Source organism: Periplaneta americana, chromosome 4 (assembly GCF_040183065.1).
Source record: "Periplaneta americana isolate PAMFEO1 chromosome 4, P.americana_PAMFEO1_priV1, whole genome shotgun sequence".
In the NCBI taxonomy this organism is placed as follows: Eukaryota; Metazoa; Arthropoda; class Insecta; order Blattodea; family Blattidae; genus Periplaneta; species Periplaneta americana.
In genome coordinates, this window is record NC_091120.1 from 133,969,799 (window position 1) to 133,987,089 (window position 17,291).

A 17,291-nucleotide genomic window follows, 5' to 3' on the forward strand; every position below is an offset into this window, starting at 1 on the left:
GATATAGGCCTATTTATTTAGTAGCCTTACAGAATGTTTTTGTAAATCTAATGTATCGTAAATACGTAATACTGAAGATAGTGTATTGAACATTTTGAAGATATTCGCATGAAAATTGTTTGTAAGGAAATGAATTAACAAAGCAACTACTGTTACATCATAAGCAAAAGGTACGTGCCTATGTGTTGTCAGCTCTATAGCGTTAGCACATTTCGAGAAAATAATTTAATATTCCGATGATAGGAAGTTGCTCACCAATATCACCTTAAAAGCATAATGCGATAAGAGTTTTGTTGTGGAATATTAGTTACACTTAAAACATATACAGCACCTAGATAACTTTGCTTTGTACTGTAATATTGTTTTGATTAGTTTATTGATTACTATTATAAGGCTAAAGGTACCATCGATATCAGTTCCAACTTATCATGTCATACTCAGTCTCTTTTTTTGGGATATCACTTTCTTTATTAATTATGTGTTTCATTCACTTAGTGCAGTATAATGGAATTTATGTGAATATTCCTTCTTAATTCTTTATTATGTTATTAACGTTTAAAACACAACTGCAATATTGAGAAATTGGTATTAGTACTTTTGTTTTACAGACAATATCAAACAGGAAGAAGCCATATAAAAATAACGGCATAAAATTTCACGTTCCATTTGAAGTTTGTGTACCACTGTTTTCTTAATCCAACAGGCTGCTTATTCGTATACACAACCCTTCCGCTTTCCATGCTTAGCGTTTGATGCCCCGATGTCAAGGTCAGAAAAATGCGCTTGCTTTGACATCACTGGTCTAGTATATATAATCACGAAGCTTGAGTTGTTAAGAGTACTAGAAACAATAGACTGTGCTGGTACTATTACGCATTGTCTGTGATGAGGCGATAGTAGCGATCCTAGTAGTTAGCAACTATCTATGGATGCATATTGCCTACGTATTAAGCTTCGTGACTGTACATTGTGGTATAAGTTTGAATGAAACAGTGCGGTTCCAGATCGCGACCCACATTATTTTGTGGAATCAGATTTCAGATTGAACATGGATAGGATACGAGGTTGAAGTTAGTGTTATATAAGAAATAACAATGCAAAATATGCAATAAAATAATAATAATTTATACATAAAATATGATTCCTTTAATATTGCATACTAGCATAGTAAAATACATTCATTTGCAATAAGTAGATATTAAACGTTTAGTTCATATTATTCTTGTGTAATTTTGTGTAATAATAATAATAATAATAATAATAATAATAATAATAATAATAATAATAATAATAATTCCTCTGAGTTTCTGGCTGATATGCACATCTATTATCACAATTAGACAGTACATCTCACATGACTATATGTGTCAGAGGAAGAACAAATTGTTTGCATACATCTGAAGTCTGACTAGTGTAATATGCAGCTAGTCGGCGATGTATGCAATGGAGAGGGAAAGGAATTGGCCACCCTATCCCATTATCTCCTGGCCTAGTTGCCTCATACGTGACACCTTCTTGGTATCACTTGTGAGGTTCAGTCCTGTATTCGGATAGTTAACTAACTAACCAACCAATAATAATAATAATAATAATAATAATAATAATAATAATAATAATAATAATAATAATAATAATAATACTGGACTTAATTTGGTTTTCATTTGTACAATTTGGATTACAATTAAATAGCAGTCTCTTTAAACAAATCTCTTTTTTTTTCCAGAATTCACTAGTTTTATTTCACTTGTCCGAATGCTATTTTCTATAAGGTGTTAAACTGAGATAGTTGTAGACTTGATTTGCAATAGTCAGGAAAAGGCTACAATATGAAAGAAGTGGCCAATTTATATGCAGTTTGGTGTTTGTTTAATCGCAGTAAACATTCTAATGAACCCTATAGATTCCAAAGTGTGTGTTCAGACGGTGTAGGAAACATTAAGAAAAAAAAATGAAAACTTAAAATTTTGTAAGGCTATGTCGGTTCCACTGTTCCATGAAAATCAGTCTATAGCTACTTATGGGAATCAAATTGTCACTAGAGATAAAATATTTAGAGTGAATAGCTAGAATATTGTTCTGGGTGGTATAATTTCAAGTTTTGAATGGAAGTTAGTAGGCCTAACTACCGGCCGATTAATAAGAAAACTGTTATCATTACAGGGATTAAGTGAAGAAGGAAATCGATTTCAGCTGAGCCATGATATGTACCTATGAATTTTTCAATGGTTAAATGAATTATTCAATGAACTAACAAAATGAGTGGGTGAATGCATGAACTGAAAGAGTGGACGGTTGGATGGAAGGCTAGATGAACCGAAAGAGTGAATGAATGGATGAACGGAGAGAGTGGATGAATGGATGGACAGAGACCGTGAGTGGATGAATGGAAGGAGAAATTGATATACTAAGTCATGGATCAACGAATGTAGAGTGAATGAATGGATGAACGGAGAGAGTGGATGAATGGATGGACAGAGACAGTGAGTGGATAAGTGGATGGATAAATTGAAAGACTGAGTCATGGATCAACGATGTAGAGTGAATGAATGGATGAACGGAGAGAATGGATGAATGGATGGACAGAGACAGTGAGTGGATAAATGGATGGAGAAATTGAAAGACTGAGTCATGGATCAACGAATGTAGTGGGCCCTGCCTACTGAATAAATTGGCGGGTATATTGTATTTTTTGAAATAGGTAATGTATATATGGACATAGAGATTAATGTGTTTGCTTGATGTGTATTTAAGTCATCGACGTCTTAACCGTGAAAGGTATCAAGTAACTGATATATTTGTCCATAGACTACAAAGTTCACGTTTCATACGTATCAATAATACTATATTTTAGGGGGTTAGAAGCAAAGCGGTATAAGTGTACTTTAGTTATTTGTTAGAAAGTGTGATTGAAAGTAATTTATTTTTCCAAAATTTTGTGAAATTTTTTATTTCAATTTTAATGTATGATGTGGTTAAAAGATATATCATGTTGCAACAAAAATGTTAGATATTTTAGCTTGCCCTGGATGCACTTAACTAATGTCCTTAAAAATGTCACTTTTTATCCCTTTGCTTCTGACCACCTCATTGATTATTTGACTTGAGAATTTAGAGTTCGTGTCACAGAGCGATTCACCATCCCCGTGTCGAACTGTGATAACTACACAGCTGAATTTGATATCAGTTATTATGTTTCTATTAAAGAGATTTCTACTTCAACTGGCAGTCCCTTAAACACACGAGTGCAATTCATAACAAAATTATAATGAAACAAAGCACAATTACCACTGGAAAATATATCTGCAACATCATTCAAGAAACTTCGCGATTGCAGACACATTGTAGCATTCTCCTTTCTGTTTGTAGTTGTAATTCCTATCTTGTAGTTGTATTTCTTCACTTTGTCCTTAGGTCCTACATACAGTATGCAACTGTAGAATATGCCGTCTTTAACTTTTGAATAATACATGAACACGTCGCCAAAAGCAATCAGTGCTTGACAGAATGTATAACTAGTGCAGAAGATAGTCTGTTTGCCTTTGAGTTTGCGTGTTTGCGAACTGTGCTCTGATTTTACGTGGTTCTTCATGTCTGATAGAAATCCTTCCCATTGACATTTATCTTTTGCTACTTTAGTGAAAGGGCATTTATGGGTCCCGAAAGAACATTCTGATTGGTGTTTCTCGATGAGATCGAAGAAGATAACTTTATTGCAGCCGTTGTTCTTGTTGATGCAGGGGTATTGCACGTCTCTCGTCAGGTATTCCAACCGCATGTTCCTGGTGTCGATGAAGGGTTGTCTGCACGTTGGACACATGTGTAATATCTTCTTGCATTTATTGCAGATGTTATGCCCGTTCTCACACATGGTTATTGGTGGCAGCATGTACTCCATGCAGACAGGACACTCCAACTCTCGCAGTATATCACTAGATATCTTTTCCATCCTGGATTTATTCTGAAAGAGAAAAGTGATACAAAGTCAGACAGGATAAGTGAATCAAAATGTATTAAGATTTCAATAATTTTTCCGTACTCTTCAAATAACGCAAAGTTATCATGATATTTGTTTAATACATACAGTAAGTATAACTTGAGTACTGTTTGTAGGTAACACTTTCCCAGCCATTTGGAGGGGAGGGGGTGAAGTGTAACCTATGACATAGCTATGGGAACATAAAATCTTTATCGATAGACTATGTCTGTGTGTCAAGCGTATGGAGACCAGTTATAATATTCCTATTTTCCTGTTCTTTTTTTAATTAAATTATTATATGCAGCAATTTCGAGAACGTAAACATTTAGAAAAGGAAACCGTGATATTTGAGGGATATATGAACTTCAATTTTCACGTTTTACATTGTAATGCTTTTCACTCGACTTAGTTCATACGTCTCATCTTCTGAGTAGCTATAATATTTTGTCTCGACACATTGAATATTTAAATTACCATAACTAACAGCAACTGAAGCTCAGCGTTACAAATAGGGAACGTTGCTTAAGGGGTTAGGTACAGCTCTTACTGCAGTAAAATTTTGGAAATATTCAACATTTTTTTCCTCCCTTACTGTATCTTGTACAATAATGAAAATTGATAGGTATAAAACACTGTCCTTTTGATACCCTATATAAAAAATATTTTTACGATTTAATTTTTTTTTTTTTTTTCAAAATTAAAAACGGTGGCAGTTCACTGTGCAGTGATGAAGCGTTTCCCTCATAACTCGTAAACTTGTTAACTTTCTCATGTTCTCTCTCTTTTATATTATTGCCGAAACTCATGCTTACAATATCATCATATTTCAACTACATCCTTAAAAAATTATATATACACGAAAATACTAATATTTGACCATTTTTTAAAATGAATTAATTTTTTTATCAGACAATCTATCAAAGGTAAAGAAGTGATTTTGTATCATATTGTAGATATGACCTGCATAAATACACACAAATATGTCATCACAGAATGTTGGATAGCTTTTGAGTTATGAGGAAAACGCTTCATCACTGCACAGTGAACTGCCACCATTTTGAATTTTGAACAAAAAACATAAATAATTTTTAAAATCGTAAAAATATTTCTGTCATGTCAGAAGGACAGTGTTTTACACACACTAATTTTCATTATTGTACAAGATACAGTAATGGAGGAAAAAATGTAGAATATTTCCAAAATTTTACTGCTGTAAGCTGTACCTAACTCCTTAAGCGTGAATGTCTTGTGTTTTTCTGGGCGACCAAAAAGCCGCTACCTCAATGAACTAAGTCACATGAATTGGGTACCGGTATAACAAATTTAATACTAATATAATACTGTAATAAAAGTTCATAACGGACATATTTATTTTACAATGTCAGAAAAAAAGATTGGAGATACATTTAAGACATATATATGAAATTCAGTTGCAAAGATTATTGGAACACCAATTGGAACAACAGGAGCTTTTGTTTTAATTAATATGTTGTTATTGTTGTTTTCTAACGCCAGACGTTTGACAATAAAGTCATTTGACCTCTTGCACTCGAATATTTTTCAAAGATAGTTTTAATTAATATAGTATGTAGAATACGAATTTAATTCAATATAAGGAATCAAAATTGTTCGATGAAAAGTGACAGGGGATTTATGAGATTCCTTGGACTTTATTCCTGGTATGTAATTAAAGTCATAGAGATTATATTTTGTTTGTACGACAGCCAGTCACACACATTACAAACATATAACCGAAATTTTAATGAATACTTTAATTTTAATAATAATAATAATAATAATAATAATAATAATAATAATAATAATAATAATAATAATAAGTAAAATGTTCCTCATGACGTTATTTTTTAGCTTCCTTTCTGAAACATATAGTTTTATAAGTTAAACAATTTTACTTTTATTATTATCTTATCTTTTGCACACTAATTGAACTTACGCATTTGAATTAATTTTAGATTTTGACAGTATTTGTAATTTTGCATTGTGGCAAGTTAATACAATTTTATTACTTCGTAAATCGTTATAAATTGTAGGTAAGATTTCTTTTCTAACTACAAAATGAAAAGTATCGAACTCCATCTTGAAGTATTTACCACAGATGTAGCTTATAAACTTAGTAGCAACTTTGGTCCAAGGCTTTATAACAAGACAATAGGTAATTCTCAAACATACAATTTGCTAATGCTGCATATTTAAAAATATCAATTAAACATTATTGTTTAGAGAGAAAATTTAAAGTTTCAATTATATTTATATCTGTGTTTTTCTTTTTCTTTTTTTTTTTAATTTTTATTCTATTATGAATAAAATTCTTAATTCTTGTGTAATACTCCCTTGAGCACGAGTATGCATTCTTTCTGCAGGTGATTTAGTGATATTTATATACAAAAACAATTATTTGTTCTAGCAATAAATTATTATTATTATTATTATTATTATTATTATTATTATTATTATTATTATTATTATTATTAGCTCGATTAGTACAAGGACGGGGAGAGATCATATAAAATATGTTCACCCCTTTTACAAAAAAAAGTACAAATGTAATAAAATAGAACACGAAGGATTTCTCTTATTTTCTAGTCTCAGACACGGTTCTATTATATTATGAAATGGAACATACATTATTCGAAAAGAAATCTGTAAAATGAAATAAAAATTAAGATTAGCAGGGTGCACAGAAATGTTTTTGGTTATATAAAAAATACCACTTATTTCCCACAATACATACATTAAAAATTGAAATAATTTTTAAATCTTTAAATGAACTTCGATTTTGTATTCCTCTCATTTTCTTGTCTCTGAATGAAGAACGATATTATGTAGCCATAAAGGGATTCGTCAAAGTGAAATATATTTCGAGAAGTAAGTTTAGGAATTCGCAATGCTCTTCCCTGATATTCGCTTTAGAAAAAAAAACCTACACGAAAACCCTCCAAGCAGTCGACCCAAGCACAGCCTCAGAACATGAGTCCTAGTCGTTACCCGGAGGTTAATAGTGATAGGTGAACGATAATTCAGCCAGAACGTACGTATCATGTAGTTAGGTTAATTACCTCCCTGTAACAGCTAATTTTCACTACCTAATACAACTCCCCAAAATCAACACAATGCTGGTTGGGTACCGGTCTCATGCACTGGCCTGTATGTCATGAAAAAAAATTTTCCCTATGTAGACTCGAATTCTGGAGTGTAAAATGTAAATTTATCCTCCTTCCACTTAACTGAGCATTTTCCAGTTCTCAGCGATTGTTCTGTGAGGTCTAAGCTGTGACCTTACGTCATGCAGACAACGTAACCAGGAAGGAATATATGATAAAGCGCATCTCCTTCCCCAAACCGCAACTGTAAGTTGTTAATGGGAAGTTTAGCAGAGTAAGAAAGATACTGATATCTATTTTAAACCTGGGAAGAATATTAAGAATTGTAATAAGTAATAAAAATGAATGTACATTTAATTCCAATCTAATTATCGCTCGTTTAAAATTCATCCTCCATTTAATACTATTATTATTATTATTATTATCAGCTCTTTGTCTATGCGGAAGACGTGAATATGTTAAGAGAAAATCCACAAACGATTAGGGAAAACACGGAAATTTTACTTGAAACAAGTAAAGCGATACGTTTGGAAGTAAATCACGAAAAGACAAAGTACCTATATGATTACGTCTCGTGACCAGAATATTGTAAGAAATGGAAATATATTTATCCTTCGAAGAGGTGGAAAAATTCAAACATCTTGGAGCAACAGTAACAAATATAAATGACACTCGGGAGGAAATTAAATGCAGAATAAATATGGGAAATGCCCGTCATTATTCGGTTGAGAAGCTTTTGTCATCTAGTCTGCTGTCAAAAAATCTGAAAGAATTTATAAAACAGTTATATTACCGGTTGTTCAGTATGGTTGTGAAACGTGAACTCTAATTTGAGAGAGGAACAGAGATAAAGTGTTTGAGAATAAGGTTCTCAGAAAAATATTTGGGGCTAAGAGGGATGAAGTTACAGGACAATGGAGACAGTTACACAACGCAGAACTGCACGCATTGTATTCTTCACCTGATATAATTAGGAACATTAAATCCAGACGTTTGAGATGGGCAGGGCATGTAGCACATATGGGCGAATCCAGAAATGCATATAGAGTGTTAGTTGGGAGACCGGAGGGAAAAAGACCTTTGGGAAAGCCGAGATATAGATGGGAGGATAATATTAAAATGGATTTGAGGGAGGTGGGATATGATGGTAGGGACTGGATTAATCTTGCTCAAGATAGGGACTGATGGCGGGCTTATGTGACGGCGGCAATGAACCTCCGTGTTCCTTAAAAGCTGTAAGTATGTAAGAACGTAAGTAAATAAATAAAAATGAATATACACTTAATTAAAATCTAATTATCGCTCTTTCAAAATTCAGCCTCCGTTTAATACTATTATATGTTATTATTAGTACTGTTATTATCTGAATGAAATGAAGGTGATAATGCCGGTGAAATGAGTCCGGGGTCGAGCACCGAAAGTTACCCAGCATTTGCTCGTCTTGGGTTGAGGGAAAACCCCGGAAAAACCCCAATCAGGTAACTTGCCCCGACCGGGATTCGAACCCGGGCCACCTGGTTTTGCGGGCAGACGCGCTGACTGTTACTACACAGGAGTGGACTTTATCATTTATCGGAGCTTACTACGAATAAATAAAGCTAACCTTACTCGCCTAATGATAGTTTAAATTATGTAACAGTAAAATGAAGTGTAATTTAGAGCACTTAGATGTGACAAAAATTTGAATTTACCTATAATACGAAAAATATTCGAAGATATGTCACTAAACAAAAATTTAAATGAATAATAACAGTATAAATTTGTGATAATAAAAGATGTACTTCAATGGCGAGGTACACCTTTACAATTGTATAAATTAATCGTAATTTAAACATTTTCCCCAGTATCTTTTAGTCCTCGTAAATTGAAATTTGGCATAATTACAATACATTTCTTCTGTTTTATGTTGCATTTCAAATATTTTCACAGGCCTATTTACTAACTGAAGTAATTAATTTGCAAACGTTTGGTTGAAAATTCTTCAAACAAAGTGCATTTTCCTGATACCTTTCAAAACTACATGTACAAAATGAACTGAAATATTTAATTAATATTTTTTGGTGAAATGTACTACTGCAACTGCTACTACGTATTATTATTATTATTATTATTATTATTATTATTATTATTATTATTATTATTATTATTATTATTATTATTATTATTATTATTATTATTATTATTACAAATTGTCATATTATTAAAAATAAGTAATTGACTGAACAATACTTCAGTGTGGTGTTATTTGGATGTCAAAACACAGAATCTTAAAAGTTAATTAAAATACTGTATCTAAAAAATATATTATTAAATTATTAAGGAAAATAAATTAAAATGTAAAGTTTCGAAGAATCAGTGACAAATTTAAAGACGCATGCGCATGCGGACACGTTAAGGGACATGTCGAACAGTATTAGAGTTATCTAAGAAATTATTTACTTACAAGATTTTGTAGGCCTATTCCATAAAAATGCTTCGGAAATCCCATTTTTACCGAATGAAGTTGTACCTTTTCCCTTACACACATTTTGAATAAGTTAATTTCTATAATGAAGCACATATCTTCTAATTTACGTATAGCCTACTCGTTAAGTGCCAAAAATCGGTCTCGTTTGTTTGTTGATCTGCTTCGCGAATTAAAATCCGACGATGAGCAATACATTTTTGGTAGGTACAAAATTCTTATTGTTTGGCCGACTGTTTTAGGTAGAGAAGTTAAGTAGTTTCACTACCAGCGGAGGGATGTTATTTTGAACGCAAATGATTCTATAAAAATTAATCCATTTACAAAATGTATTTCTTCGTGTCTCTGCTCTCTCTTTTGACAGCAGGGATTTCTGTTGTTCGAAATGCGAAAAAAAGGTTTCTCGTATCAGAGCATATATAACACAGCCCTGTCCATTCTGAAAGCTTCGGTATTAACACTGGAACTTGAAGATAAGAAGTGTGTCAGGTATATTGTGGCACTAGATGGCGTAGATAAAAAATTGGTTCCGATCTCTTATATCATACATTTGATAGATTTTACTACTATAAACATTTACCCTTTCTTATTTAGGCTAAGTCAAGCGCTAATGTCTTCAGCCCTGGAATTACTTAATTAGTAAGTTACAGGTACGGAAGTGTAATATTTCCCTCCTCAGCTATCTCCTTGTCTAGTCATATCGCTTCTGAACCGGAGCTACCATTTTAAATTGATCTTGTTGTTAATATCTGTATTCTAATCCTAAGAATGTTACGAAATACATTTGGTGAAAGTTAAGAAAATAAATTCATTGAAATAACACGTCATAGACCGATTTGAAGATAAGAATATGTTTGTTACATTTAATATAACATAATGCAGATCTTAATCAAACAAAAAGGAAACAATGTGATCAATTCTACCGATAAAATTTATAGCTTTAAAAATAAGTAAAATCTGGCGTTACTGTATAAGTAAATAATTATATATATAAAATTCTGTGCAAGTATTGAATTGAAACTTCGTTAGCCAGGATACGAGTAGAACGCTGTGAAACTAAATTGTGATGGTCGTTTTAAAAGGACTTTGTTTGTTATTACTACAGGATTGTGTTCGTTATTTTGTTATCGTGTTTGTTGTTGAGGTTTGCAGCTTTCCACCAATTTAAGCGAATTGATGTATACATTAGTAGTAGTGAGGCTGCGTGATAGTGCGTCTTCTGTATGGTGTTGGTGACGTTATATAGTCGAAACCAGTGAGTGAAATTGTATTCTTAATATAGAAAATATTCCCAAATCAGGGGCTGAACGTAAAACAGCTTGTAGTGAAAGAAAGTGTCTAAATTAGCAGCCAACAATTCAACCAAAAACGAAAAAGAGTAAACTGGAACGGGTGCGAGAATGCAGGGCAAGAAAAAATGTATTTCTGTCATATCTTCTGCAGTTGAGCTGCAGAGTGTGAACGACTTAATGAATGATCTTATACTGCCAACAGTCAACGATTATAGTAAAAACTGTCATTAAGAAAAAATAGAGGATGAACTGATAGGCCTACAGATGTACTGTCATGCATCATACATGCTTGTAGAGAAAATAATATTGACAAACCTATTGGCCTCTATATTGAAAATTTCATTGAAGAATGAATGCTTTCCAGATAAATGGACAATTTCATCTTATTAGCCCTGTCTAGTAAACCAATAATTACGAAAGCATATTATCTATTTATCGTGCTATTTCCCGAATAAATTCAATGGAAAAAGAAATATTTTATTTATTTTGAAATGGCCCCTAATAAGCTATTGCTCTAACTAAAGCAGTATATATGAATATGTTTTGTTTTGTGGCGGTAACTATAATAAACGAATGTGAATATATATTTATATATACTGAATTACATAAGATTGTAGAATAATATGAATTTTATAAACTTACGCCTAAGTCTAGTCTAAATACTACTAGTACAATTCATATATACATCTACTTAACTTAATTGGAACTTAGCAAGCTTAAACCTAAATTTAGTCTATACATTCTTACCAAACACATTCAAGTTTAATTATTAAGAACTCGGCAAATCTACTCCTATACATACCCTACTTATAGTTTGACTTTCTTTTTCAATGAAATACTTTTGATATATTTTTTATTTCTAAGGATAAGGAGTTGTAATATTTTGAGCCAGTAGATAATACTGATTTAATGTCATATTTAATAGAATGTGGTGTTATCAGTTATATGTTTCTGTTTGTCTAATACAGTGATTATGAATTTCAGTGTTGAGTTGGAATTTCAAATTTCAATGGGTAAGATTATTTTTGTATTATATGGAATTCCATATAATATTCTAATTGCTCTTCTTTCTAAAACTTCCAATTCTTCAAACAGCTTTTTATTAATGTTCCCCATACTGGACTAAAATAGCTAAAATGGGAATTCACTAGAACATAATACGTATTTTTTTAACTGTTCCTTAGAGCATAAATTATATAGTAGGATACTCCTTCATGTCAATCCTACTCTATCAACATGGTTTCCGTCGTAAAAGATTCACTCTAACGAATTTCCACAAATAAATTATACACGAATTTGGATATGGGTGTAAAAACAAATCAAATTTATATCAATTTTTCGAAAGTATTTGACAAAATTAATCACAAAATCTTGTTGTACGTTTACAATATAATATAATTTGGATTTTCAAAATTATTAATACAATTTTTTACATTGATTAAAAAAAATGGGCAACAGTACGGATCTTTCTACATGAACAATCTAAATATTTTGTAAGCTATTCTGGAGTATCAAAATGTTCTAATATACTACCTCTTTTATTCTTAATTATATTTAATGATCTATCTAATGTCATATCTCATTCTAAATATTTTTGTTTGCTGATGTTTTAAAATTAGTGACATTGCATGTTAATACGAAAATATCAATATCTCATATTGGTGTAATTGTTACCACTTTAAACTTAATATAAATAGTGTAAAGTGATGAAATATTGCAGGAAAAACGAACCTATTTCTACATCTTATTGTTACTGACAAAAAATTGGAATGTATTTCGAGAATAGGAGATTTAGGTATAAAATTTGACAATAATTTAAATTTCGCCTCCCAAATTACAACAATTATTAATTATGCGTAAAAATCACTGGGATTCATAATTCTAAATTATTCACGGGACCTTCTGCTTTTTATTTTATTTTGTAATCATTTAGAAGTAAGTTGTAATATATACTAAAATCATTTCGAATTCTCTTGCAATGACAACGTTCATTCAGTTGAGTTGATACAGAATAAATTCCTTAGGTTCCTATATTATAAAACATTGCAACACATTGTTCATTCCGTTTCCCAACTAGATTATCAAGATCAATTTTAGTTTGAATACATTCAATAACACCAGAATCACTTAATCGATATTTCTAAGAAAATTGTTAACAAAAATGATATAAATTCCGCTCAAATACTCAAATGATACCATATCCCTCAACTTAGATATAGAGAAAATTTTCTATTTGATATTCCAAGATCGAGAAACGTATTTCATATTATGAAGTCACCATTTATTAAGATGTTAAGCAATTCAGTTCATTGAGTGACGAAATTGATTCATCTTTCGGTACAGAAAAGTTATTCAGAAGCCAGCTTTTTTCTAATGTCATTCATGCCATAGGATATTATTGCATTTTTTCCTTATTCTGGTCCTATATTTTATTATCGATGTATTAAATTTATGATTTTTCGTCAATACTAATTCATTATAAGCCACATTTATCTTTTATGTTTTCATTTATTTATATCTATTGTCAATGAGTCGCATATTCTCTTTTGTAATAGCTGTTCAAGTAATTCAATTTGAATGATTATAAGTTAAATTGTTCATTTATATTTCTATATGAAGAAGGTGCTTTGTTGGTCATATACTGTAGCCTATGTAGTACTATCCTATAAAGTAATAATAAACAACCAAGTACATAAATAAAGAATGCATGATCCAGCTGGATCAGAAATTCGAATTGAATTTTAGTTCATCATGTAAAAACTTCAAATAAAATTGAATGTTAAGTGCTAAGCGATTATTTGAAAAGCAAATGATGAACAACCGTTTAGGTTTTGTGCACTTCATTCTTATATCTTACAGCATTTTCGGCTACCGTAAACCAATTGCTTTATTTAAAAACTCGGAAACATATATGGTACAAGTGTTAAATTTAGCTTTAATATAGTGTACCTCATTGCACGAACATTTTTAAACAGTTACAATTTAAGAACTTTCACTTGCGTCGCGCTTGGAGATTGTACAGTCATTTTCTACACGAAAATCTGATTTCATATGTGTAACAAAATGCGTGTAATCTTGTTGACCAAAGGACAATTCTTGAACAAGTTTACATTCAGAATTGTTATAAAATCTTAAGTGGACAGACTATGCTTATTTCTTACAAGACACTAATTAAAAAAGTGTCGTCCAACTTATCAGAAATGTAACAACACAAACGTCTTACCTTGTATTAGTGCTGAATCCAATATTTCACATAGGTAAGTTACTGTGATACTGTCTTCTAGACGGATGAGGGATCATATTAATATAAACATAATAACTACTGAGTCTTGCTCACAGGTGTCGCTGATTGCTTGAAGGAAGTACAGTCACTGTAGAAGGAAGTAGGAAAGTCATATAACTTTCCTCCTGCTCCAACTTGCATGTTGAAGGTTACATGATTAATATTCTCAGTGCAGAAGAATAAGCAATCGGAAGGACTGCAACATATCCGTTTGACACAATAAAGCATTCAGTAGGTTTATATGGTGTCTGTGCATAATGGTTCAAGAATTTTACAAGGAAGACTCAGATTACGTCGACTTGAAAAATATTATTTACAAAATGTATGAGTAAATACACAGGTTATAATGAAAATATACATAAATACTAAAATCTGCACAGTAATTGCTCAATTACAATATGATATACATACATCATTCTAATAAATTTACATTACACTAGCCACCGGCGTAGCTCAGTCGACTAAGGCGCTTGCCTGCCGATCCGGAGTTGCGTTCGTGCGCGGGTTCGATTCCCGCTTGGGCTGATTACCTGGTTGGGTTTTTTCCGAGGTTTTCCTCAATCATAAGGCAAATGTCAGGTAATCTATGGCGAATCCTCGGCCTCATCTCGCTATTACCAATCTCATCGACGCTAAATAACCTCGTAGTTGATACAACGTCGTTAAATAACTAAGTAAAATAAAATAAATACATTACGCTTTTCTTTCGCAGTATGTAATGGCAGCTATTCTCAGAGTTTGTCGATAAAATATTCAGTATAAATGTCGTTCAGTGTTTTGTGCAGTTAGAATGATCTTTGTGTCACACTTTACGCTACACAAATCAATGCGGGACAACATGAACTGAATTTAGACATTAAAGTGAAATTCTTTTCATGTTGTCAGGCCGAAAGGGTAGAGAACTCACAGAAATATGAACTATCAGTCTTTTCTAAATTACTTTTAAAACTGCAGCTAGGTTCGGATTCTTGGCATTTCTCTCAATGGCTCATGAATCGCTGGCCTTAATGTAGGACGCTTCATTGTTATGACATTAGCAACCCTTATCTTAAATAAATCTGTTACGGAAATTTAATTACAGTGTAAAATAGCATTTCCCTATATATAGGCCTAGGTATCTTACGTAAATTTGTGTCAAATCTATTACATATATCTAGTTCAACAGTGTGGTTTATAGATGAATTAAAATATTTTAAATTTGGGAATATACCGCGTGGACGAGACGAAACACCACCGCTTGACCGAAAGTCTAGCGGCCTCCGCATGCTATAGGAGTGGTATTCCTACCGTCAAAGCGCGATAGTAATATGCGGTACGATAAAAACATAAGCTTACCGTCAAAGCGATTGTAAATGCTCTGTAAATTTCTCCTCTATTAGTACACGTTTATTCACACGAGGCTTCTTATTTTGTGCAGACCTTGTCTCTCTGAACTTCTTTACTAGTCGGTATATTGTTTTAACCGGCACAGGGGAATCGGGAAATTGACGACGGAACTTAAGGTGACACCTTCTCCAAGAAGACATTTTTGCGAAAGTATTAGAAATAAAAGTACGTTGTTCTGTATTGTACCTCATGACACAACTTACACACTCGGGACTCAGCACAAAACTGCAAACTGCTTTCTGCAATATTTTGTTGCGCGGGATCTGGTAGTCCGAGAATGTTCTCTCGATTGTTGCACACGTCTGAGTAAATTGGCGGACTCATTATTACTGCGCACAAGAACGGTAAAAAAATTATGAATAATTGCTAGATTTCTGATAATCATTCAATTAGACCTTGCGAACTAATTCATAACGTACTTTGTACGGGATCTAATCCGAGAACAACAAGGCCATAAACCCGGGAGCAGGTAGTGGCACTCCGGCGACTATAATTTTCTCCAGCTTCGGTGGCGTTTCGTCTCGTCCAGCCGAGTAGTGTAGAATACGTTCTGTGTGTAACCCAGAGAATAAAAGTTAATTTTTTATTTAGCTGTATATTTAATTCTTTCATTTATGTATTTCTTTTGAATAGCAATAATTCAGGAAAATAAATTGGAACTGGTAGTTTCATTCATTGGCACGTAAATGAAGAGGCTAAGGTTTTGCTGAATGCATAAAAAGTACAAGTAGCAAGCATAAGTCTCCTTTGTCGCAATCACACTTTTGTCTTGTAAGTTTCTATTTTTGAATTGTGTTTTATTACCATTATCTTAATATATTTTATTAGCACATTTATATAAATATATTTGCCGCTAGGGTTGCCAGGTTGCACTATATCCAAACCCGGAGATTTATGATATCTATAAAATTTATTATCATTATTATTATTATTATTATTATTATTATTATTATTATTTCATTTTGTACTGCAAGTTAAAGGATCGGTTAAAAATTCAACAATGACGGATTTGATTTGACGGATAAATTAATACTTGAAATCATGAAAAAAATATATAGGGTCTATATACGTTTGTGCGAGATCGTGCGTATTTGCTTGGTTTCCACACAAAACCAATCCGCGGAAAGTCTAAAATTCCACATTCAGTATTCCCAACCTAACACTCATAACAATCTCCCTCTTCTTACCGATTAAGTGACATATTGATTTTACTGCTTTAGGCTTTTAACATATTATTTTTAGAGACGTTCAATATAGTAATAATTATAAATTGGAAACTTACCACTGCAATTTCACCTAAATCGCACTGTTAATTATTGTTTTTAAATATTTGCAAAAAATAAGTAAACTCTACAACTCCACTAAAGTTACTGCATTCGTGATGCAAGTCACATTAAGGAAGCCGTGAAAAAATCAACAAGATTCCAGATGCCAATGTTATTACGGCAATATGTTACATAAATAATAAGTTATTGTTAAACTAGCTATTAAAATGAAAAATAAATCATTACATAACCTTACCGTGTGTTTTAAGTTCGCATTTATAGACTGGGGGGAAAAAGACAGACGTATATCACGGCCTGCTGGAGTATAGTAAACACAGAAAACATTTTAAAGCAACAATGTTGAATATAGATATTTTGGTATTCCAAAGTTGCCGTCATTGAACAGAAACCAAGATGGAGATTTCATTGCAACTAATTAGAAATTCCTCTTTCAGGTATGTAATAAACGATCTTCGCACAAAATAATGTACGATACACGAGCG

The 17,291-nt window shown here is 32.2% G+C and overlaps 1 protein-coding gene and 1 long non-coding RNA gene across 2 annotated transcripts in view; one reads left to right on the plus strand and one right to left on the minus strand.

Moving 5' to 3' along the window:
- The window catches only part of Csgalnact (Chondroitin sulfate N-acetylgalactosaminyltransferase), a 1,311,749-nt gene that overhangs the window by 1,116,710 nt on the left and 177,748 nt on the right, over window positions 1-17,291 (plus strand). The window lies entirely within an intron of this gene.
- Window positions 1,711-14,214, minus strand: LOC138698203 (uncharacterized). Its single transcript, XR_011331766.1, has 2 exons — window positions 14,078-14,214; window positions 1,711-3,958 (listed from the first exon to the last, which is right to left on the minus strand). It is a non-coding gene; the product is annotated as an uncharacterized lncRNA (long non-coding RNA).